The 22488-nt window shown below is 52.1% G+C and overlaps 10 non-coding genes and 4 pseudogenes across 10 annotated transcripts; all 14 read left to right on the forward strand.

Moving 5' to 3' along the window:
* Nucleotides 1–535: 535 nt before the first annotated feature.
* On the forward strand, nucleotides 536–654 carry LOC132812508 (5S ribosomal RNA). The gene has a single exon (XR_009643688.1). It is a non-coding gene; the product is annotated as a 5S ribosomal RNA (ribosomal RNA).
* Nucleotides 655–2184: 1530 nt separating this feature from the next.
* On the forward strand, nucleotides 2185–2303 carry LOC132812509 (5S ribosomal RNA). Its single transcript, XR_009643689.1, has one exon. It is a non-coding gene; the product is annotated as a 5S ribosomal RNA (ribosomal RNA).
* Nucleotides 2304–3826: 1523 nt separating this feature from the next.
* On the forward strand, nucleotides 3827–3935 carry LOC132812532 (5S ribosomal RNA; annotated as a pseudogene).
* A 1524-nt stretch (nucleotides 3936–5459) lies between these two features.
* LOC132812534 (5S ribosomal RNA) lies at nucleotides 5460–5568 on the forward strand (annotated as a pseudogene).
* Nucleotides 5569–7095: 1527 nt separating this feature from the next.
* On the forward strand, nucleotides 7096–7214 carry LOC132812511 (5S ribosomal RNA). The gene has a single exon (XR_009643691.1). It is a non-coding gene; the product is annotated as a 5S ribosomal RNA (ribosomal RNA).
* A 1535-nt stretch (nucleotides 7215–8749) lies between these two features.
* On the forward strand, nucleotides 8750–8868 carry LOC132812512 (5S ribosomal RNA). Its single transcript, XR_009643692.1, has one exon. It is a non-coding gene; the product is annotated as a 5S ribosomal RNA (ribosomal RNA).
* A 1523-nt stretch (nucleotides 8869–10391) lies between these two features.
* LOC132812519 (5S ribosomal RNA) lies at nucleotides 10392–10509 on the forward strand. Its single transcript, XR_009643700.1, has one exon. It is a non-coding gene; the product is annotated as a 5S ribosomal RNA (ribosomal RNA).
* A 1533-nt stretch (nucleotides 10510–12042) lies between these two features.
* Nucleotides 12043–12151, forward strand: LOC132812535 (5S ribosomal RNA; annotated as a pseudogene).
* A 1528-nt stretch (nucleotides 12152–13679) lies between these two features.
* On the forward strand, nucleotides 13680–13798 carry LOC132812513 (5S ribosomal RNA). Its single transcript, XR_009643693.1, has one exon. It is a non-coding gene; the product is annotated as a 5S ribosomal RNA (ribosomal RNA).
* A 1528-nt stretch (nucleotides 13799–15326) lies between these two features.
* LOC132812514 (5S ribosomal RNA) lies at nucleotides 15327–15445 on the forward strand. The gene has a single exon (XR_009643694.1). It is a non-coding gene; the product is annotated as a 5S ribosomal RNA (ribosomal RNA).
* Nucleotides 15446–16970: 1525 nt separating this feature from the next.
* On the forward strand, nucleotides 16971–17089 carry LOC132812515 (5S ribosomal RNA). The gene has a single exon (XR_009643695.1). It is a non-coding gene; the product is annotated as a 5S ribosomal RNA (ribosomal RNA).
* Nucleotides 17090–18621: 1532 nt separating this feature from the next.
* Nucleotides 18622–18739, forward strand: LOC132812526 (5S ribosomal RNA). Its single transcript, XR_009643706.1, has one exon. It is a non-coding gene; the product is annotated as a 5S ribosomal RNA (ribosomal RNA).
* Nucleotides 18740–20272: 1533 nt separating this feature from the next.
* Nucleotides 20273–20389, forward strand: LOC132812527 (5S ribosomal RNA). The gene has a single exon (XR_009643707.1). It is a non-coding gene; the product is annotated as a 5S ribosomal RNA (ribosomal RNA).
* A 1535-nt stretch (nucleotides 20390–21924) lies between these two features.
* LOC132812536 (5S ribosomal RNA) lies at nucleotides 21925–22033 on the forward strand (annotated as a pseudogene).
* Nucleotides 22034–22488: the final 455 nt, after the last annotated feature.

Here is a 22488-nt window from a genome sequence, read left to right on the forward strand (position 1 = left end):
AGTGGGTAACCATTGATTTATCCACATTAAATTGCATCTGGCCACTCACCTAACTTGTCCAGGTCACCCTGTAATCTGCTAACATCCTGATGACATTTCACCCTGCCAGCCAGCTTAGTATCATCAGCAAATTTGCTAATGTTATGGCTAATAGCATCTTGTAGATGGTTAAGATATATGGTAAAAAGCTGCGGTGCCAGTAGTGATCCCTGCGGTACCCCCCTGGCCACTGCCTGCCATTGGGAAAGGGAGGCGTGGAGGAGTGCGGAAGGATGAGAGAATGCAGGCTGCAGCCTGATGAAGCAGGGGGAGGGCTTGCAGTTGGCCTGCGTGGGGATGTGGGAGACTACAGGAGCCTGGTGGGCAAGGGCTGGCTGAAAGGCAGCTGGAGGGACGGAGGGAGGGAAGCACGCACAGAGGAGGAAGAGCAAAGAGAAAAGAGAAAAAAAAAACAAAGGGGATAAAGAGAAAGAGCAGCAAAGAAAATGTGGCTGGCCAGCACGCCTTGAAGTAGGGAGAAAAGGAAGGGGCCGGTGCCTACGGCCATACTAGTCTGAAAACGCCCGATCTCGTCTGATCTCGGAAGCTAAGCAGACTCAGGCCTGGTTAGTACTTGGATGGGAGACCGCCTGGGAATACCAGGTGCAGTAGGCTTTTTTCCGCCAGCAGGGGCTGCTCAAGTCACCCCTCTGCACTTGTGTTGTGCCACGCAATGGAGCGGCAGGTTATTTTGCTGCTGCTGCTCTGCTGCTGCTGTGCCGGCCATCAGTCGCCTGCAGGCACCAGACAGGGAGGGGAGGAGAGCGGAGCGCTGCCGAAATCAGCGAGAAAGACGGAAAGAAAGGGATTGGGGCTGCACGCTGTCTGCGGGTGGCAGTCAGGAAAGGAGGACAATAGGTGCAGGAGTTGGCCATTCTGCCTTTCGAGCCTGCACCACCATTCAATATGATCATGGCTGATCATCCTTAATCAGTATCCTGTTCCTGCCTTATCTCCGTAACCCTTGATTCCACTATCCTTGAGAGCTCTATGCAACTCTTTCTTAAATGAATCCAGAGACTGGGCCTCCACTGCCCTCTGGGGCAGAGCATTCCACACAGCCACCACTCTCTGGGTGAAGAAGTTTCTCCTCATCTCTGTCCTAAATGGTCTACCCCGTATTTTTAAGCAGTGTCCTCTGTTTCGGCACTCACCCAGCAGCGGAAACATGTTTCCTGCCGCCAGAGTGTCCAATCCTTTGATGATCTGAAATGTCTCAATCAGATCCCCTCTCAGTCTTCTAAACTCGAGGGTACACACAAGCCCAGTCGCTCCAGTCTTTCAGTGTAAGGTAATCCCGCCAGTCCAGGAATTGACCTGGTGAACCTACGCTGCATTCCCTCAATAGCCAGAATCAAATCTGGAGAGCAGAACTGCACACAGTACTCCAGGTGTGGTCTCACCAGGGCCCTGTACAGCTGCAAAAGAACCTCTTTGCTTCTATACTCCATCCCTCTTGTTATGAAGGCCAGCATGCTATTAGCCTTCTTCACTACCTGCTGTACCTGCATGCTTACCTTCATTGAGTGGTGTACAGGAACCCCCAGATCTCTCTGTCCTGCCCCTTGACCTAAATTGATTCCATTTAGGTAGTAATCTGCCTTCCACCAAAGTGGGTAACCATTGATTTATCCACATTAAATTGCATCTGGCCACTCACCTAACTTGTCCAGGTCACCCTGTAATCTGCTAACATCCTGATGACATTTCACCCTGCCAGCCAGCTTAGTATCATCAGCAAATTTGCTAATGTTATGGCTAATAGCATCTTGTAGATGGTTAAGATATATGGTAAAAAGCTGCGGTGCCAGTAGTGATCCCTGCGGTACCCCCCTGGCCACTGCCTGCCATTGGGAAAGGGAGGCGTGGAGGAGTGCGGAAGGATGAGAGAATGCAGGCTGCAGCCTGATGAAGCAGGGGGAGGGCTTGCAGTTGGCCTGCGTGGGGATGTGGGAGACTACAGGAGCCTGGTGGGCAAGGGCTGGCTGAAAGGCAGCTGGAGGGACGGAGGGAGGGAAGCACGCACAGAGGAGGAAGAGCAAAGAGAAAGAGAAAAAAAAAACAAAGGGGATAAAGAGAAAGAGCAGCAAAGAAAATGTGGCTGGCCAGCACGCCTTGAAGTAGGGAGAAAAGGAAGGGGCCGGTGCCTACGGCCATACTAGTCTGAAAACGCCCGATCTCGTCTGATCTCGGAAGCTAAGCAGACTCAGGCCTGGTTAGTACTTGGATGGGAGACCGCCTGGGAATACCAGGTGCAGTAGGCTTTTTCCGCCAGCAGGGGCTGCTCAAGTCACCCCTCTGCACTTGTGTTGTGCCACGCAATGGAGCGGCAGGTTATTTTTGCTGCTGCTGCTGCTGTGCCGGCCATCAGTCGCCTGCAGGCACCAGACAGGGAGGGGAGGAGAGCGGAGCGCTGCCGAAATCAGCGAGAAAGACGGAAAGAAAGGGATTGGGGCTGCACGCTGTCTGCGGGTGGCAGTCAGGAAAGGAGGACAATAGGTGCAGGAGTTGGCCATTCTGCCTTTCGAGCCTGCACCACCATTCAATATGATCATGGCTGATCATCCTTAATCAGTATCCTGTTCCTGCCTTATCTCCGTAACCCTTGATTCCACTATCCTTGAGAGCTCTATGCAACTCTTTCTTAAATGAATCCAGAGACTGGGCCTCCACTGCCCTCTGGGGCAGAGCATTCCACACAGCCACCACTCTCTGGGTGAAGAAGTTTCTCCTCATCTCTGTCCTAAATGGTCTACCCCGTATTTTTAAGCAGTGTCCTCTGTTTCGGCACTCACCCAGCAGCGGAAACATGTTTCCTGCCGCCAGAGTGTCCAATCCTTTGATGATCTGAAATGTCTCAATCAGATCCCCTCTCAGTCTTCTAAACTCGAGGGTACACACAAGCCCAGTCGCTCCAGTCTTTCAGTGTAAGGTAATCCCGCCAGTCCAGGAATTGACCTGGTGAACCTACGCTGCATTCCCTCAATAGCCAGAATCAAATCTGGAGAGCAGAACTGCACACAGTACTCCAGGTGTGGTCTCACCAGGGCCCTGTACAGCTGCAAAAGAACCTCTTTGCTTCTATACTCCATCCCTCTTGTTATGAAGGCCAGCATGCTATTAGCCTTCTTCACTACCTGCTGTACCTGCATGCTTACCTTCATTGAGTGGTGTACAGGAACCCCCAGATCTCTCTGTCCTGCCCCTTGACCTAAATTGATTCCATTTAGGTAGTAATCTGCCTTCCACCAAAGTGGGTAACCATTGATTTATCCACATTAAATTGCATCTGGCCACTCACCTAACTTGTCCAGGTCACCCTGTAATCTGCTAACATCCTGATGACATTTCACCCTGCCAGCCAGCTTAGTATCATCAGCAAATTTGCTAATGTTATGGCTAATAGCATCTTGTAGATGGTTAAGATATATGGTAAAAAGCTGCGGTGCCAGTAGTGATCCCTGCGGTACCCCCCTGGCCACTGCCTGCCATTGGGAAAGGGAGGCGTGGAGGAGTGCGGAAGGATGAGAGAATGCAGGCTGCAGCCTGATGAAGCAGGGGGAGGGCTTGCAGTTGGCCTGCGTGGGGATGTGGGAGACTACAGGAGCCTGGTGGGCAAGGGCTGGCTGAAAGGCAGCTGGAGGGACGGAGGGAGGGAAGCACGCACAGAGGAGGAAGAGCAAAGAGAAAAGAGAAAAAAAAAACAAAGGGGATAAAGAGAAAGAGCAGCAAAGAAAATGTGGCTGGCCAGCACGCCTTGAAGTAGGGAGAAAAGGAAGGGGCCGGTGCCTACGGCCATACTAGTCTGAAAACGCCTGATCTCGGAAGCTAAGCAGACTCAGGCCTGGTTAGTACTTGGATGGGAGACCGCCTGGGAATACCAGGTGCAGTAGGCTTTTTCCGCCAGCAGGGGCTGCTCAAGTCACCCCTCTGCACTTGTGTTGTGCCACGCAATGGAGCGGCAGGTTATTTTTGCTGCTGCTGCTGCTGCTGCCGGCCATCAGTCGCCTGCAGGCACCAGACAGGGAGGGGAGGAGAGCGGAGCGCTGCCGAAATCAGCGAGAAAGACGGAAAGAAAGGGATTGGGGCTGCACGCTGTCTGCGGGTGGCAGTCAGGAAAGGAGGACAATAGGTGCAGGAGTTGGCCATTCTGCCTTTCGAGCCTGCACCACCATTCAATATGATCATGGCTGATCATCCTTAATCAGTATCCTGTTCCTGCCTTATCTCCGTAACCCTTGATTCCACTATCCTTGAGAGCTCTATGCAACTCTTTCTTAAATGAATCCAGAGACTGGGCCTCCACTGCCCTCTGGGGCAGAGCATTCCACACAGCCACCACTCTCTGGGTGAAGAAGTTTCTCCTCATCTCTGTCCTAAATGGTCTACCCCGTATTTTTAAGCAGTGTCCTCTGTTTCGGCACTCACCCAGCAGCGGAAACATGTTTCCTGCCGCCAGAGTGTCCAATCCTTTGATGATCTGAAATGTCTCAATCAGATCCCCTCTCAGTCTTCTAAACTCGAGGGTACACACAAGCCCAGTCGCTCCAGTCTTTCAGTGTAAGGTAATCCCGCCAGTCCAGGAATTGACCTGGTGAACCTACGCTGCATTCCCTCAATAGCCAGAATCAAATCTGGAGAGCAGAACTGCACACAGTACTCCAGGTGTGGTCTCACCAGGGCCCTGTACAGCTGCAAAAGAACCTCTTTGCTTCTATACTCCATCCCTCTTGTTATGAAGGCCAGCATGCTATTAGCCTTCTTCACTACCTGCTGTACCTGCATGCTTACCTTCATTGAGTGGTGTACAGGAACCCCCAGATCTCTCTGTCCTGCCCCTTGACCTAAATTGATTCCATTTAGGTAGTAATCTGCCTTCCACCAAAGTGGGTAACCATTGATTTATCCACATTAAATTGCATCTGGCCACTCACCTAACTTGTCCAGGTCACCCTGTAATCTGCTAACATCCTGATGACATTTCACCCTGCCAGCCAGCTTAGTATCATCAGCAAATTTGCTAATGTTATGGCTAATAGCATCTTGTAGATGGTTAAGATATATGGTAAAAAGCTGCGGTGCCAGTAGTGATCCCTGCGGTACCCCCCTGGCCACTGCCTGCCATTGGGAAAGGGAGGCGTGGAGGAGTGCGGAAGGATGAGAGAATGCAGGCTGCAGCCTGATGAAGCAGGGGGAGGGCTTGCAGTTGGCCTGCGTGGGGATGTGGGAGACTACAGGAGCCTGGTGGGCAAGGGCTGGCTGAAAGGCAGCTGGAGGGACGGAGGGAGGGAAGCACGCACAGAGGAGGAAGAGCAAAGAGAAAAGAGAAAAAAAAAACAAAGGGGATAAAGAGAAAGAGCAGCAAAGAAAATGTGGCTGGCCAGCACGCCTTGAAGTAGGGAGAAAAGGAAGGGGCCGGTGCCTACGGCCATACTAGTCTGAAAACGCCCGATCTCGGAAGCTAAGCAGACTCAGGCCTGGTTAGTACTTGGATGGGAGACCGCCTGGGACTACCAGGTGCAGTAGGCTTTTTCCGCCAGCAGGGGCTGCTCAAGTCACCCCTCTGCACTTGTGTTGTGCCACGCAATGGAGCGGCAGGTTATTTTTGCTGCTGCTGCTGCTGCTGCTGCCGGCCATCAGTCGCCTGCAGGCACCAGACAGGGAGGGGAGGAGAGCGGAGCGCTGCCGAAATCAGCGAGAAAGACGGAAAGAAAGGGATTGGGGCTGCACGCTGTCTGCGGGTGGCAGTCAGGAAAGGAGGACAATAGGTGCAGGAGTTGGCCATTCTGCCTTTCGAGCCTGCACCACCATTCAATATGATCATGGCTGATCATCCTTAATCAGTATCCTGTTCCTGCCTTATCTCCGTAACCCTTGATTCCACTATCCTTGAGAGCTCTATGCAACTCTTTCTTAAATGAATCCAGAGACTGGGCCTCCACTGCCCTCTGGGGCAGAGCATTCCACACAGCCACCACTCTCTGGGTGAAGAAGTTTCTCCTCATCTCTGTCCTAAATGGTCTACCCCGTATTTTTAAGCAGTGTCCTCTGTTTCGGCACTCACCCAGCAGCGGAAACATGTTTCCTGCCGCCAGAGTGTCCAATCCTTTGATGATCTGAAATGTCTCAATCAGATCCCCTCTCAGTCTTCTAAACTCGAGGGTACACACAAGCCCAGTCGCTCCAGTCTTTCAGTGTAAGGTAATCCCGCCAGTCCAGGAATTGACCTGGTGAACCTACGCTGCATTCCCTCAATAGCCAGAATCAAATCTGGAGAGCAGAACTGCACACAGTACTCCAGGTGTGGTCTCACCAGGGCCCTGTACAGCTGCAAAAGAACCTCTTTGCTTCTATACTCCATCCCTCTTGTTATGAAGGCCAGCATGCTATTAGCCTTCTTCACTACCTGCTGTACCTGCATGCTTACCTTCATTGAGTGGTGTACAGGAACCCCCAGATCTCTCTGTCCTGCCCCTTGACCTAAATTGATTCCATTTAGGTAGTAATCTGCCTTCCACCAAAGTGGGTAACCATTGATTTATCCACATTAAATTGCATCTGGCCACTCACCTAACTTGTCCAGGTCACCCTGTAATCTGCTAACATCCTGATGACATTTCACCCTGCCAGCCAGCTTAGTATCATCAGCAAATTTGCTAATGTTATGGCTAATAGCATCTTGTAGATGGTTAAGATATATGGTAAAAAGCTGCGGTGCCAGTAGTGATCCCTGCGGTACCCCCCCTGGCCACTGCCTGCCATTGGGAAAGGGAGGCGTGGAGGAGTGCGGAAGGATGAGAGAATGCAGGCTGCAGCCTGATGAAGCAGGGGAGGGCTTGCAGTTGGCCTGCGTGGGGATGTGGGAGACTACAGGAGCCTGGTGGGCAAGGGCTGGCTGAAAGGCAGCTGGAGGGACGGAGGGAGGGAAGCACGCACAGAGGAGGAAGAGCAAAGAGAAAAGAGAAAAAAAAAACAAAGGGGATAAAGAGAAAGAGCAGCAAAGAAAATGTGGCTGGCCAGCACGCCTTGAAGTAGGGAGAAAAGGAAGGGGCCGGTGCCTACGGCCATACTAGTCTGAAAACGCCCGATCTCGTCTGATCTCGGAAGCTAAGCAGACTCAGGCCTGGTTAGTACTTGGATGGGAGACCGCCTGGGAATACCAGGTGCAGTAGGCTTTTTCCGCCAGCAGGGGCTGCTCAAGTCACCCCTCTGCACTTGTGTTGTGCCACGCAATGGAGCGGCAGGTTATTTTTGCTGCTGCTGCTGCTGCTGCTGCTGCTGTGCCGGCCATCAGTCGCCTGCAGGCACCAGACAGGGAGGGGAGGAGAGCGGAGCGCTGCCGAAATCAGCGAGAAAGACGGAAAGAAAGGGATTGGGGCTGCACGCTGTCTGCGGGTGGCAGTCAGGAAAGGAGGACAATAGGTGCAGGAGTTGGCCATTCTGCCTTTCGAGCCTGCACCACCATTCAATATGATCATGGCTGATCATCCTTAATCAGTATCCTGTTCCTGCCTTATCTCCGTAACCCTTGATTCCACTATCCTTGAGAGCTCTATGCAACTCTTTCTTAAATGAATCCAGAGACTGGGCCTCCACTGCCCTCTGGGGCAGAGCATTCCACACAGCCACCACTCTCTGGGTGAAGAAGTTTCTCCTCATCTCTGTCCTAAATGGTCTACCCCGTATTTTTAAGCAGTGTCCTCTGTTTCGGCACTCACCCAGCAGCGGAAACATGTTTCCTGCCGCCAGAGTGTCCAATCCTTTGATGATCTGAAATGTCTCAATCAGATCCCCTCTCAGTCTTCTAAACTCGAGGGTACACACAAGCCCAGTCGCTCCAGTCTTTCAGTGTAAGGTAATCCCGCCAGTCCAGGAATTGACCTGGTGAACCTACGCTGCATTCCCTCAATAGCCAGAATCAAATCTGGAGAGCAGAACTGCACACAGTACTCCAGGTGTGGTCTCACCAGGGCCCTGTACAGCTGCAAAAGAACCTCTTTGCTTCTATACTCCATCCCTCTTGTTATGAAGGCCAGCATGCTATTAGCCTTCTTCACTACCTGCTGTACCTGCATGCTTACCTTCATTGAGTGGTGTACAGGAACCCCCAGATCTCTCTGTCCTGCCCCTTGACCTAAATTGATTCCATTTAGGTAGTAATCTGCCTTCCACCAAAGTGGGTAACCATTGATTTATCCACATTAAATTGCATCTGGCCACTCACCTAACTTGTCCAGGTCACCCTGTAATCTGCTAACATCCTGATGACATTTCACCCTGCCAGCCAGCTTAGTATCATCAGCAAATTTGCTAATGTTATGGCTAATAGCATCTTGTAGATGGTTAAGATATATGGTAAAAAGCTGCGGTGCCAGTAGTGATCCCTGCGGTACCCCCCTGGCCACTGCCTGCCATTGGGAAAGGGAGGCGTGGAGGAGTGCGGAAGGATGAGAGAATGCAGGCTGCAGCCTGATGAAGCAGGGGGAGGGCTTGCAGTTGGCCTGCGTGGGGATGTGGGAGACTACAGGAGCCTGGTGGGCAAGGGCTGGCTGAAAGGCAGCTGGAGGGACGGAGGGAGGGAAGCACGCACAGAGGAGGAAGAGCAAAGAGAAAAGAGAAAAAAAAAACAAAGGGGATAAAGAGAAAGAGCAGCAAAGAAAATGTGGCTGGCCAGCACGCCTTGAAGTAGGGAGAAAAGGAAGGGGCCGGTGCCTACGGCCATACTAGTCTGAAAACGCCCGATCTCGTCTGATCTCGGAAGCTAAGCAGACTCAGGCCTGGTTAGTACTTGGATGGGAGACCGCCTGGGAATACCAGGTGCAGTAGGCTTTTTCCGCCAGCAGGGGCTGCTCAAGTCACCCCTCTGCACTTGTGTTGTGCCACGCAATGGAGCGGCAGGTTATTTTTGCTGCTGCTGCTGCTGCTGCTGGCCATCAGTCGCCTGCAGGCACCAGACAGGGAGGGGAGGGAGAGCGGAGCGCTGCCGAAATCAGCGAGAAAGACGGAAAGAAAGGGATTGGGGCTGCACGCTGTCTGCGGGTGGCAGTCAGGAAAGGAGGACAATAGGTGCAGGAGTTGGCCATTCTGCCTTTCGAGCCTGCACCACCATTCAATATGATCATGGCTGATCATCCTTAATCAGTATCCTGTTCCTGCCTTATCTCCGTAACCCTTGATTCCACTATCCTTGAGAGCTCTATGCAACTCTTTCTTAAATGAATCCAGAGACTGGGCCTCCACTGCCCTCTGGGGCAGAGCATTCCACACAGCCACCACTCTCTGGGTGAAGAAGTTTCTCCTCATCTCTGTCCTAAATGGTCTACCCCGTATTTTTAAGCAGTGTCCTCTGTTTCGGCACTCACCCAGCAGCGGAAACATGTTTCCTGCCGCCAGAGTGTCCAATCCTTTGATGATCTGAAATGTCTCAATCAGATCCCCTCTCAGTCTTCTAAACTCGAGGGTACACACAAGCCCAGTCGCTCCAGTCTTTCAGTGTAAGGTAATCCCGCCAGTCCAGGAATTGACCTGGTGAACCTACGCTGCATTCCCTCAATAGCCAGAATCAAATCTGGAGAGCAGAACTGCACACAGTACTCCAGGTGTGGTCTCACCAGGGCCCTGTACAGCTGCAAAAGAACCTCTTTGCTTCTATACTCCATCCCTCTTGTTATGAAGGCCAGCATGCTATTAGCCTTCTTCACTACCTGCTGTACCTGCATGCTTACCTTCATTGAGTGGTGTACAGGAACCCCCAGATCTCTCTGTCCTGCCCCTTGACCTAAATTGATTCCATTTAGGTAGTAATCTGCCTTGCACCAAAGTGGGTAACCATTGATTTATCCACATTAAATTGCATCTGGCCACTCACCTAACTTGTCCAGGTCACCCTGTAATCTGCTAACATCCTGATGACATTTCACCCTGCCAGCCAGCTTAGTATCATCAGCAAATTTGCTAATGTTATGGCTAATAGCATCTTGTAGATGGTTAAGATATATGGTAAAAAGCTGCGGTGCCAGTAGTGATCCCTGCGGTACCCCCTGGCCACTGCCTGCCATTGGGAAAGGGAGGCGTGGAGGAGTGCGGAAGGATGAGAGAATGCAGGCTGCAGCCTGATGAAGCAGGGGGAGGGCTTGCAGTTGGCCTGCGTGGGGATGTGGGAGACTACAGGAGCCTGGTGGGCAAGGGCTGGCTGAAAGGCAGCTGGAGGGACGGAGGGAGGGAAGCACGCACAGAGGAGGAAGAGCAAAGAGAAAAGAGAAAAAAAAAACAAAGGGGATAAAGAGAAAGAGCAGCAAAGAAAATGTGGCTGGCCAGCACGCCTTGAAGTAGGGAGAAAAGGAAGGGCCGGTGCCTACGGCCATACTAGTCTGAAAACGCCGATCTCGTCTGATCTCGGAAGCTAAGCAGACTCAGGCCTGGTTAGTACTTGGATGGGAGACCGCCTGGGAATACCAGGTGCAGTAGGCTTTTTCCGCCAGCAGGGGCTGCTCAAGTCACCCCTCTGCACTTGTGTTGTGCCACGCAATGGAGCGGCAGGTTATTTTTGCTGCTGCTGCTGCTGCTGCTGCTGCTGTGCCGGCCATCAGTCGCCTGCAGGCACCAGACAGGGAGGGGAGGAGAGCGGAGCGCTGCCGAAATCAGCGAGAAAGACGGAAAGAAAGGGATTGGGGCTGCACGCTGTCTGCGGGTGGCAGTCAGGAAAGGAGGACAATAGGTGCAGGAGTTGGCCATTCTGCCTTTCGAGCCTGCACCACCATTCAATATGATCATGGCTGATCATCCTTAATCAGTATCCTGTTCCTGCCTTATCTCCGTAACCCTTGATTCCACTATCCTTGAGAGCTCTATGCAACTCTTTCTTAAATGAATCCAGAGACTGGGCCTCCACTGCCCTCTGGGGCAGAGCATTCCACACAGCCACCACTCTCTGGGTGAAGAAGTTTCTCCTCATCTCTGTCCTAAATGGTCTACCCCGTATTTTTAAGCAGTGTCCTCTGTTTCGGCACTCACCCAGCAGCGGAAACATGTTTCCTGCCGCCAGAGTGTCCAATCCTTTGATGATCTGAAATGTCTCAATCAGATCCCCTCTCAGTCTTCTAAACTCGAGGGTACACACAAGCCCAGTCGCTCCAGTCTTTCAGTGTAAGGTAATCCCGCCAGTCCAGGAATTGACCTGGTGAACCTACGCTGCATTCCCTCAATAGCCAGAATCAAATCTGGAGAGCAGAACTGCACACAGTACTCCAGGTGTGGTCTCACCAGGGCCCTGTACAGCTGCAAAAGAACCTCTTTGCTTCTATACTCCATCCCTCTTGTTATGAAGGCCAGCATGCTATTAGCCTTCTTCACTACCTGCTGTACCTGCATGCTTACCTTCATTGAGTGGTGTACAGGAACCCCCAGATCTCTCTGTCCTGCCCCTTGACCTAAATTGATTCCATTTAGGTAGTAATCTGCCTTCACCAAAGTGGGTAACCATTGATTTATCCACATTAAATTGCATCTGGCCACTCACCTAACTTGTCCAGGTCACCCTGTAATCTGCTAACATCCTGATGACATTTCACCCTGCCAGCCAGCTTAGTATCATCAGCAAATTTGCTAATGTTATGGCTAATAGCATCTTGTAGATGGTTAAGATATATGGTAAAAAGCTGCGGTGCCAGTAGTGATCCCTGCGGTACCCCCCTGGCCACTGCCTGCCATTGGGAAAGGGAGGCGTGGAGGAGTGCGGAAGGATGAGAGAATGCAGGCTGCAGCCTTATGAAGCAGGGGGAGGGCTTGCAGTTGGCCTGCGTGGGGATGTGGGAGACTACAGGAGCCTGGTGGGCAAGGGCTGGCTGAAAGGCAGCTGGAGGGACGGAGGGAGGGAAGCACGCACAGAGGAGGAAGAGCAAAGAGAAAAGAGAAAAAAAAAACAAAGGGGATAAAGAGAAAGAGCAGCAAAGAAAATGTGGCTGGCCAGCACGCCTTGAAGTAGGGAGAAAAGGAAGGGGCCGTGCCTACGGCCATACTAGTCTGAAAAAGCCCGATCTCGGAAGCTAAGCAGACTCAGGCCTGGTTAGTACTTGGATGGGAGACCGCCTGGGAATGCCAGGCGCAGTAGGCTTTTTCCGCCAGCAGGGGCTGCTCAGGTCACCCCTCTGCACTTGTGTTGTGCCACGCAATGGAGCGGCAGGTTATTTTTGCTGCTGCTGCTGCTGCTGCTGCCGGCCATCAGTCGCCTGCAGGCACCAGACAGGGAGGGGAGGGAGAGCGGAGCGCTGCCGAAATCAGCGAGAAAGACGGAAAGAAAGGGATTGGGGCTGCACGCTGTCTGCGGGTGGCAGTCAGGAAAGGAGGACAATAGGTGCAGGAGTTGGCCATTCTGCCTTTCGAGCCTGCACCACCATTCAATATGATCATGGCTGATCATCCTTAATCAGTATCCTGTTCCTGCCTTATCTCCGTAACCCTTGATTCCACTATCCTTGAGAGCTCTATGCAACTCTTTCTTAAATGAATCCAGAGACTGGGCCTCCACTGCCCTCTGGGGCAGAGCATTCCACACAGCCACCACTCTCTGGGTGAAGAAGTTTCTCCTCATCTCTGTCCTAAATGGTCTACCCCGTATTTTTAAGCAGTGTCCTCTGTTTCGGCACTCACCCAGCAGCGGAAACATGTTTCCTGCCGCCAGAGTGTCCAATCCTTTGATGATCTGAAATGTCTCAATCAGATCCCCTCTCAGTCTTCTAAACTCGAGGGTACACACAAGCCCAGTCGCTCCAGTCTTTCAGTGTAAGGTAATCCCGCCAGTCCAGGAATTGACCTGGTGAACCTACGCTGCATTCCCTCAATAGCCAGAATCAAATCTGGAGAGCAGAACTGCACACAGTACTCCAGGTGTGGTCTCACCAGGGCCCTGTACAGCTGCAAAAGAACCTCTTTGCTTCTATACTCCATCCCTCTTGTTATGAAGGCCAGCATGCTATTAGCCTTCTTCACTACCTGCTGTACCTGCATGCTTACCTTCATTGAGTGGTGTACAGGAACCCCCAGATCTCTCTGTCCTGCCCCTTGACCTAAATTGATTCCATTTAGGTAGTAATCTGCCTTCCACCAAAGTGGGTAACCATTGATTTATCCACATTAAATTGCATCTGGCCACTCACCTAACTTGTCCAGGTCACCCTGTAATCTGCTAACATCCTGATGACATTTCACCCTGCCAGCCAGCTTAGTATCATCAGCAAATTTGCTAATGTTATGGCTAATAGCATCTTGTAGATGGTTAAGATATATGGTAAAAAGCTGCGGTGCCAGTAGTGATCCCTGCGGTACCCCCCTGGCCACTGCCTGCCATTGGGAAAGGGAGGCGTGGAGGAGTGCGGAAGGATGAGAGAATGCAGGCTGCAGCCTGATGAAGCAGGGGGAGGGCTTGCAGTTGGCCTGCGTGGGGATGTGGGAGACTACAGGAGCCTGGTGGGCAAGGGCTGGCTGAAAGGCAGCTGGAGGGACGGAGGGAGGGAAGCACGCACAGAGGAGGAAGAGCAAAGAGAAAAGAGAAAAAAAAAACAAAGGGGATAAAGAGAAAGAGCAGCAAAGAAAATGTGGCTGGCCAGCACGCCTTGAAGTAGGGAGAAAAGGAAGGGGCCGGTGCCTACGGCCATACTAGTCTGAAAACGCCCGATCTCGTCTGATCTCGGAAGCTAAGCAGACTCAGGCCTGGTTAGTACTTGGATGGGAGACCGCCTGGGAATACCAGGTGCAGTAGGCTTTTTCCGCCAGCAGGGGCTGCTCAAGTCACCCCTCTGCACTTGTGTTGTGCCACGCAATGGAGCGGCAGGTTATTTTTGCTGCTGCTGCTGCTGCTGCTGTGCCGGCCATCAGTCGCCTGCAGGCACCAGACAGGGAGGGGAGGAGAGCGGAGCGCTGCCGAAATCAGCGAGAAAGACGGAAAGAAAGGGATTGGGGCTGCACGCTGTCTGCGGGTGGCAGTCAGGAAAGGAGGACAATAGGTGCAGGAGTTGGCCATTCTGCCTTTCGAGCCTGCACCACCATTCAATATGATCATGGCTGATCATCCTTAATCAGTATCCTGTTCCTGCCTTATCTCCGTAACCCTTGATTCCACTATCCTTGAGAGCTCTATGCAACTCTTTCTTAAATGAATCCAGAGACTGGGCCTCCACTGCCCTCTGGGGCAGAGCATTCCACACAGCCACCACTCTCTGGGTGAAGAAGTTTCTCCTCATCTCTGTCCTAAATGGTCTACCCCGTATTTTTAAGCAGTGTCCTCTGTTTCGGCACTCACCCAGCAGCGGAAACATGTTTCCTGCCGCCAGAGTGTCCAATCCTTTGATGATCTGAAATGTCTCAATCAGATCCCCTCTCAGTCTTCTAAACTCGAGGGTACACACAAGCCCAGTCGCTCCAGTCTTTCAGTGTAAGGTAATCCCGCCAGTCCAGGAATTGACCTGGTGAACCTACGCTGCATTCCCTCAATAGCCAGAATCAAATCTGGAGAGCAGAACTGCACACAGTACTCCAGGTGTGGTCTCACCAGGGCCCTGTACAGCTGCAAAAGAACCTCTTTGCTTCTATACTCCATCCCTCTTGTTATGAAGGCCAGCATGCTATTAGCCTTCTTCACTACCTGCTGTACCTGCATGCTTACCTTCATTGAGTGGTGTACAGGAACCCCCAGATCTCTCTGTCCTGCCCCTTGACCTAAATTGATTCCATTTAGGTAGTAATCTGCCTTCACCAAAGTGGGTAACCATTGATTTATCCACATTAAATTGCATCTGGCCACTCACCTAACTTGTCCAGGTCACCCTGTAATCTGCTAACATCCTGATGACATTTCACCCTGCCAGCCAGCTTAGTATCATCAGCAAATTTGCTAATGTTATGGCTAATAGCATCTTGTAGATGGTTAAGATATATGGTAAAAAGCTGCGGTGCCAGTAGTGATCCCTGCGGTACCCCCCTGGCCACTGCCTGCCATTGGGAAAGGGAGGCGTGGAGGAGTGCGGAAGGATGAGAGAATGCAGGCTGCAGCCTGATGAAGCAGGGGGAGGGCTTGCAGTTGGCCTGCGTGGGGATGTGGGAGACTACAGGAGCCTGGTGGGCAAGGGCTGGCTGAAAGGCAGCTGGAGGGACGGAGGGAGGGAAGCACGCACAGAGGAGGAAGAGCAAAGAGAAAAGAGAAAAAAAAAACAAAGGGGATAAAGAGAAAGAGCAGCAAAGAAAATGTGGCTGGCCAGCACGCCTTGAAGTAGGGAGAAAAGGAAGGGGCCGGTGCCTACGGCCATACTAGTCTGAAAACGCCCGATCTCGTCTGATCTCGGAAGCTAAGCAGACTCAGGCCTGGTTAGTACTTGGATGGGAGACCGCCTGGGAATACCAGGTGCAGTAGGCTTTTTCCGCCAGCAGGGGCTGCTCAAGTCACCCCTCTGCACTTGTGTTGTGCCACGCAATGGAGCGGCAGGTTATTTTTGCTGCTGCTGCTGCTGCTGTGCCGGCCATCAGTCGCCTGCAGGCACCAGACAGGGAGGGGAGGAGAGCGGAGCGCTGCCGAAATCAGCGAGAAAGACGGAAAGAAAGGGATTGGGGCTGCACGCTGTCTGCGGGTGGCAGTCAGGAAAGGAGGACAATAGGTGCAGGAGTTGGCCATTCTGCCTTTCGAGCCTGCACCACCATTCAATATGATCATGGCTGATCATCCTTAATCAGTATCCTGTTCCTGCCTTATCTCCGTAACCCTTGATTCCACTATCCTTGAGAGCTCTATGCAACTCTTTCTTAAATGAATCCAGAGACTGGGCCTCCACTGCCCTCTGGGGCAGAGCATTCCACACAGCCACCACTCTCTGGGTGAAGAAGTTTCTCCTCATCTCTGTCCTAAATGGTCTACCCCGTATTTTTAAGCAGTGTCCTCTGTTTCGGCACTCACCCAGCAGCGGAAACATGTTTCCTGCCGCCAGAGTGTCCAATCCTTTGATGATCTGAAATGTCTCAATCAGATCCCCTCTCAGTCTTCTAAACTCGAGGGTACACACAAGCCCAGTCGCTCCAGTCTTTCAGTGTAAGGTAATCCCGCCAGTCCAGGAATTGACCTGGTGAACCTACGCTGCATTCCCTCAATAGCCAGAATCAAATCTGGAGAGCAGAACTGCACACAGTACTCCAGGTGTGGTCTCACCAGGGCCCTGTACAGCTGCAAAAGAACCTCTTTGCTTCTATACTCCATCCCTCTTGTTATGAAGGCCAGCATGCTATTAGCCTTCTTCACTACCTGCTGTACCTGCATGCTTACCTTCATTGAGTGGTGTACAGGAACCCCAGATCTCTCTGTCCTGCCCCTTGACCTAAATTGATTCCATTTAGGTAGTAATCTGCCTTCCACCAAAGTGGGTAACCATTGATTTATCCACATTAAATTGCATCTGGCCACTCACCTAACTTGTCCAGGTCACCCTGTAATCTGCTAACATCCTGATGACATTTCACCCTGCCAGCCAGCTTAGTATCATCAGCAAATTTGCTAATGTTATGGCTAATAGCATCTTGTAGATGGTTAAGATATATGGTAAAAAGCTGCGGTGCCAGTAGTGATCCCTGCGGTACCCCCCTGGCCACTGCCTGCCATTGGGAAAGGGAGGCGTGGAGGAGTGCGGAAGGATGAGAGAATGCAGGCTGCAGCCTTATGAAGCAGGGGGAGGGCTTGCAGTTGGCCTGCGTGGGGATGTGGGAGACTACAGGAGCCTGGTGGGCAAGGGCTGGCTGAAAGGCAGCTGGAGGGACGGAGGGAGGGAAGCACGCACAGAGGAGGAAGAGCAAAGAGAAAAGAGAAAAAAAAAACAAAGGGGATAAAGAGAAAGAGCAGCAAAGAAAATGTGGCTGGCCAGCACGCCTTGAAGTAGGGAGAAAAGGAAGGGGCCGGTGCCTACGGCCATACTAGTCTGAAAACGCCCGATCTCGTCTGATCTCGGAAGCTAAGCAGACTCAGGCCTGGTTAGTACTTGGATGGGAGACCGCCTGGGAATACCAGGTGCAGTAGGCTTTTTCCGCCAGCAGGGGCTGCTCAAGTCACCCCTCTGCACTTGTGTTGTGCCACGCAATGGAGCGGCAGGTTATTTTTGCTGCTGCTGCTGCTGCTGCTGCTGTGCCGGCCATCAGTCGCCTGCAGGCACCAGACAGGGAGGGGAGGAGAGCGGGAGCGCTGCCGAAATCAGCGAGAAAGACGGAAAGAAAGGGATTGGGGCTGCACGCTGTCTGCGGGTGGCAGTCAGGAAAGGAGGACAATAGGTGCAGGAGTTGGCCATTCTGCCTTTCGAGCCTGCACCACCATTCAATATGATCATGGCTGATCATCCTTAATCAGTATCCTGTTCCTGCCTTATCTCCGTAACCCTTGATTCCACTATCCTTGAGAGCTCTATGCAACTCTTTCTTAAATGAATCCAGAGACTGGGCCTCCACTGCCCTCTGGGGCAGAGCATTCCACACAGCCACCACTCTCTGGGTGAAGAAGTTTCTCCTCATCTCTGTCCTAAATGGTCTACCCCGTATTTTTAAGCAGTGTCCTCTGTTTCGGCACTCACCCAGCAGCGGAAACATGTTTCCTGCCGCCAGAGTGTCCAATCCTTTGATGATCTGAAATGTCTCAATCAGATCCCCTCTCAGTCTTCTAAACTCGAGGGTACACACAAGCCAGTCGCTCCAGTCTTTCAGTGTAAGGTAATCCCGCCAGTCCAGGAATTGACCTGGTGAACCTACGCTGCATTCCCTCAATAGCCAGAATCAAATCTGGAGAGCAGAACTGCACACAGTACTCCAGGTGTGGTCTCACCAGGGCCCTGTACAGCTGCAAAAGAACCTCTTTGCTTCTATACTCCATCCCTCTTGTTATGAAGGCCAGCATGCTATTAGCCTTCTTCACTACCTGCTGTACCTGCATGCTTACCTTCATTGAGTGGTGTACAGGAACCCCCAGATCTCTCTGTCCTGCCCCCTTGACCTAAATTGATTCATTTAGGTAGTAATCTGCCTTCCACCAAAGTGGGTAACCATTGATTTATCCACATTAAATTGCATCTGGCCACTCACCTAACTTGTCCAGGTCACCCTGTAATCTGCTAACATCCTGATGACATTTCACCCTGCCAGCCAGCTTAGTATCATCAGCAAATTTGCTAATGTTATGGCTAATAGCATCTTGTAGATGGTTAAGATATATGGTAAAAAGCTGCGGTGCAGTAGTGATCCCTGCGGTACCCCCCTGGCCACTGCCTGCCATTGGGAAAGGGAGGCGTGGAGGAGTGCGGAAGGATGAGAGAATGCAGGCTGCAGCCTTATGAAGCAGGGGGAGGGCTTGCAGTTGGCCTGCGTGGGGATGTGGGAGACTACAGGAGCCTGGTGGGCAAGGGCTGGCTGAAAGGCAGCTGGAGGGACGGAGGGAGGGAAGCACGCACAGAGGAGGAAGAGCAAAGAGAAAAGAGAAAAAAAAAAACAAAGGGGATAAAGAGAAAGAGCAGCAAAGAAAATGTGGCTGGCCAGCACGCCTTGAAGTAGGGAGAAAAGGAAGGGGCCGGTGCCTACGGCCATACTAGTCTGAAAACGCCGATCTCGTCTGATCTCGGAAACTAAGCAGACTCAGGCCTGGTTAGTACTTGGATGGGAGACCGCCTGGGAATACCAGGTGCAGTAGGCTTTTTCCGCCAGCAGGGGCTGCTCAAGTCACCCCTCTGCACTTGTGTTGTGCCACGCAATGGAGCGGCAGGTTATTTTTTGCTGCTGCTGCTGCTGCTGCTGCTGTGCCGGCCATCAGTCGCCTGCAGGCACCAGACAGGGAGGGGAGGAGAGCGGAGCGCTGCCGAAATCAGCGAGAAAGACGGAAAGAAAGGGATTGGGGCTGCACGCTGTCTGCGGGTGGCAGTCAGGAAAGGAGGACAATAGGTGCAGGAGTTGGCCATTCTGCCTTTCGAGCCTGCACCACCATTCAATATGATCATGGCTGATCATCCTTAATCAGTATCCTGTTCCTGCCTTATCTCCGTAACCCTTGATTCCACTATCCTTGAGAGCTCTATGCAACTCTTTCTTAAATGAATCCAGAGACTGGGCCTCCACTGCCCTCTGGGGCAGAGCATTCCACACAGCCACCACTCTCTGGGTGAAGAAGTTTCTCCTCATCTCTGTCCTAAATGGTCTACCCCGTATTTTTAAGCAGTGTCCTCTGTTTCGGCACTCACCCAGCAGCGGAAACATGTTTCCTGCCGCCAGAGTGTCCAATCCTTTGATGATCTGAAATGTCTCAATCAGATCCCCTCTCAGTCTTCTAAACTCGAGGGTACACACAAGCCCAGTCGCTCCAGTCTTTCAGTGTAAGGTAATCCCGCCCAGTCCAGGAATTGACCTGGTGAACCTACGCTGCATTCCCTCAATAGCCAGAATCAAATCTGGAGAGCAGAACTGCACACAGTACTCCAGGTGTGGTCTCACCAGGGCCCTGTACAGCTGCAAAAGAACCTCTTTGCTTCTATACTCCATCCCTCTTGTTATGAAGGCCAGCATGCTATTAGCCTTCTTCACTACCTGCTGTACCTGCATGCTTACCTTCATTGAGTGGTGTACAGGAACCCCCAGATCTCTCTGTCCTGCCCCTTGACCTAAATTGATTCCATTTAGGTAGTAATCTGCCTTCCACCAAAGTGGGTAACCATTGATTTATCCACATTAAATTGCATCTGGCCACTCACCTAACTTGTCCAGGTCACCCTGTAATCTGCTAACATCCTGATGACATTTCACCCTGCCAGCCAGCTTAGTATCATCAGCAAATTTGCTAATGTTATGGCTAATAGCATCTTGTAGATGGTTAAGATATATGGTAAAAAGCTGCGGTGCCAGTAGTGATCCCTGCGGTACCCCCCTGGCCACTGCCTGCCATTGGGAAAGGGAGGCGTGGAGGAGTGCGGAAGGATGAGAGAATGCAGGCTGCAGCCTTATGAAGCAGGGGGAGGGCTTGCAGTTGGCCTGCGTGGGGATGTGGGAGACTACAGGAGCCTGGTGGGCAAGGGCTGGCTGAAAGGCAGCTGGAGGGACGGAGGGAGGGAAGCACGCACAGAGGAGGAAGAGCAAAGAGAAAAGAGAAAAAAAAAACAAAGGGATAAAGAGAAAGAGCAGCAAAGAAAATGTGGCTGGCCAGCACGCCTTGAAGTAGGGAGAAAAGGAAGGGGCCGGTGCCTACGGCCATACTAGTCTGAAAACGCCGATCTCGTCTGATCTCGGAAGCTAAGCAGACTCAGGCCTGGTTAGTACTTGGATGGGAGACCGCCTGGGAATACAGGTGCAGTAGGCTTTTTCCGCCAGCAGGGGCTGCTCAAGTCACCCCTCTGCACTTGTGTTGTGCCACGCAATGGAGCGGCAGGTTATTTTTGCTGCTGCTGCTGCTGCTGCTGCTGCTGTGCCGGCCATCAGTCGCCTGCAGGCACCAGACAGGGAGGGGAGGAGAGCGGAGCGCTGCCGAAATCAGCGAGAAAGACGGAAGAAAGGGATTGGGGCTGCACGCTGTCTGAGGGTGGCAGTCAGGAAAGGAGGACAATAGGTGCAGGAGTTGGCCATTCTGCCTTTCGAGCCTGCACCACCATTCAATATGATCATGGCTGATCATCCTTAATCAGTATCCTGTTCCTGCCTTATCTCCGTAACCCTTGATTCCACTATCCTTGAGAGCTCTATGCAACTCTTTCTTAAATGAATCCAGAGACTGGGCCTCCACTGCCCTCTGGGGCAGAGCATTCCACACAGCCACCACTCTCTGGGTGAAGAAGTTTCTCCTCATCTCTGTCCTAAATGGTCTACCCGTATTTTTAAGCAGTGTCCTCTGTTTCGGCACTCACCCAGCAGCGGAAACATGTTTCCTGCCGCCAGAGTGTCCAATCCTTTGATGATCTGAAATGTCTCAATCAGATCCCCTCTCAGTCTTCTAAACTCGAGGGTACACACAAGCCCAGTCGCTCCAGTCTTTCAGTGTAAGGTAATCCCGCCAGTCCAGGAATTGACCTGGTGAACCTACGCTGCATTCCCTCAATAGCCAGAATCAAATCTGGAGAGCAGAACTGCACACAGTACTCCAGGTGTGGTCTCACCAGGGCCCTGTACAGCTGCAAAAGAACCTCTTTGCTTCTATACTCCATCCCTCTTGTTATGAAGGCCAGCATGCTATTAGCCTTCTTCACTACCTGCTGTACCTGCATGCTTACCTTCATTGAGTGGTGTACAGGAACCCCCAGATCTCTCTGTCCTGCCCCTTGACCTAAATTGATTCCATTTAGGTAGTAATCTGCCTTGCACCAAAGTGGGTAACCATTGATTTATCCACATTAAATTGCATCTGGCCACTCACCTAACTTGTCCAGGTCACCCTGTAATCTGCTAACATCCTGATGACATTTCACCCTGCCAGCCAGCTTAGTATCATCAGCAAATTTGCTAATGTTATGGCTAATAGCATCTTGTAGATGGTTAAGATATATGGTAAAAAGCTGCGGTCCCAGTAGTGATCCCTGCGGTACCCCCCTGGCCACTGCCTGCCATTGGGAAAGGGAGGCGTGGAGGAGTGCGGAAGGATGAGAGAATGCAGGCTGCAGCCTTATGAAGCAGGGGGAGGGCTTGCAGTTGGCCTGCGTGGGGATGTGGGAGACTACAGGAGCCTGGTGGGCAAGGGCTGGCTGAAAGGCAGCTGGAGGGACGGAGGGAGGGAAGCACGCACAGAGGAGGAAGAGCAAAGAGAAAAGAGAAAAAAAAAAACAAAGGGGATAAAGAGAAAGAGCAGCAAAGAAAATGTGGCTGGCCAGCACGCCTTGAAGTAGGGGAGAAAAGGAAGGGGCCGGTGCCTACGGCCATACTAGTCTGAAAACGTCTGATCTCGGAAGCTAAGCAGACTCAGGCCTGGTTAGTACTTGGATGGGAGTCCGCCTGGGAATACCAGGTGCAGTAGGCTTTTTCCGCCAGCAGGGGCTGCTCAAGTCACCCCTCTGCACTTGTGTTGTGCCACGCAATGGAGCGGCAGGTTATTTTTTGCTGCTGCTGCTGCTGCTGCTGGCCGGCCATCAGTCGCCTGCAGGCACCAGACAGGGAGGGGAGGAGAGCGGAGCGCTGCCGAAATCAGCGAGAAAGACGGAAAGAAAGGGATTGGGGCTGCACGCTGTCTGAGGGTGGCAGTCAGGAAAGGAGGACAATAGGTGCAGGAGTTGGCCATTCTGCCTTTCGAGCCTGCACCACCATTCAATATGATCATGGCTGATCATCCCTAATCAGTATCCTGTTCCTGCCTTATCTCCGTAACCCTTGATTCCACTATCCTTGAGAGCTCTATGCAACTCTTTCTAAAATGAATCCAGAGACTGGGCCTCCACTGCCCTCTGGCAGAGCATTCCACACAGCCACCACTCTCTG

The sequence above is a fragment of the Hemiscyllium ocellatum genome, unplaced genomic scaffold, assembly GCF_020745735.1.
Source record: "Hemiscyllium ocellatum isolate sHemOce1 unplaced genomic scaffold, sHemOce1.pat.X.cur. scaffold_2804_pat_ctg1, whole genome shotgun sequence".
Lineage (NCBI taxonomy): Eukaryota > Metazoa > Chordata > Chondrichthyes > Orectolobiformes > Hemiscylliidae > Hemiscyllium > Hemiscyllium ocellatum.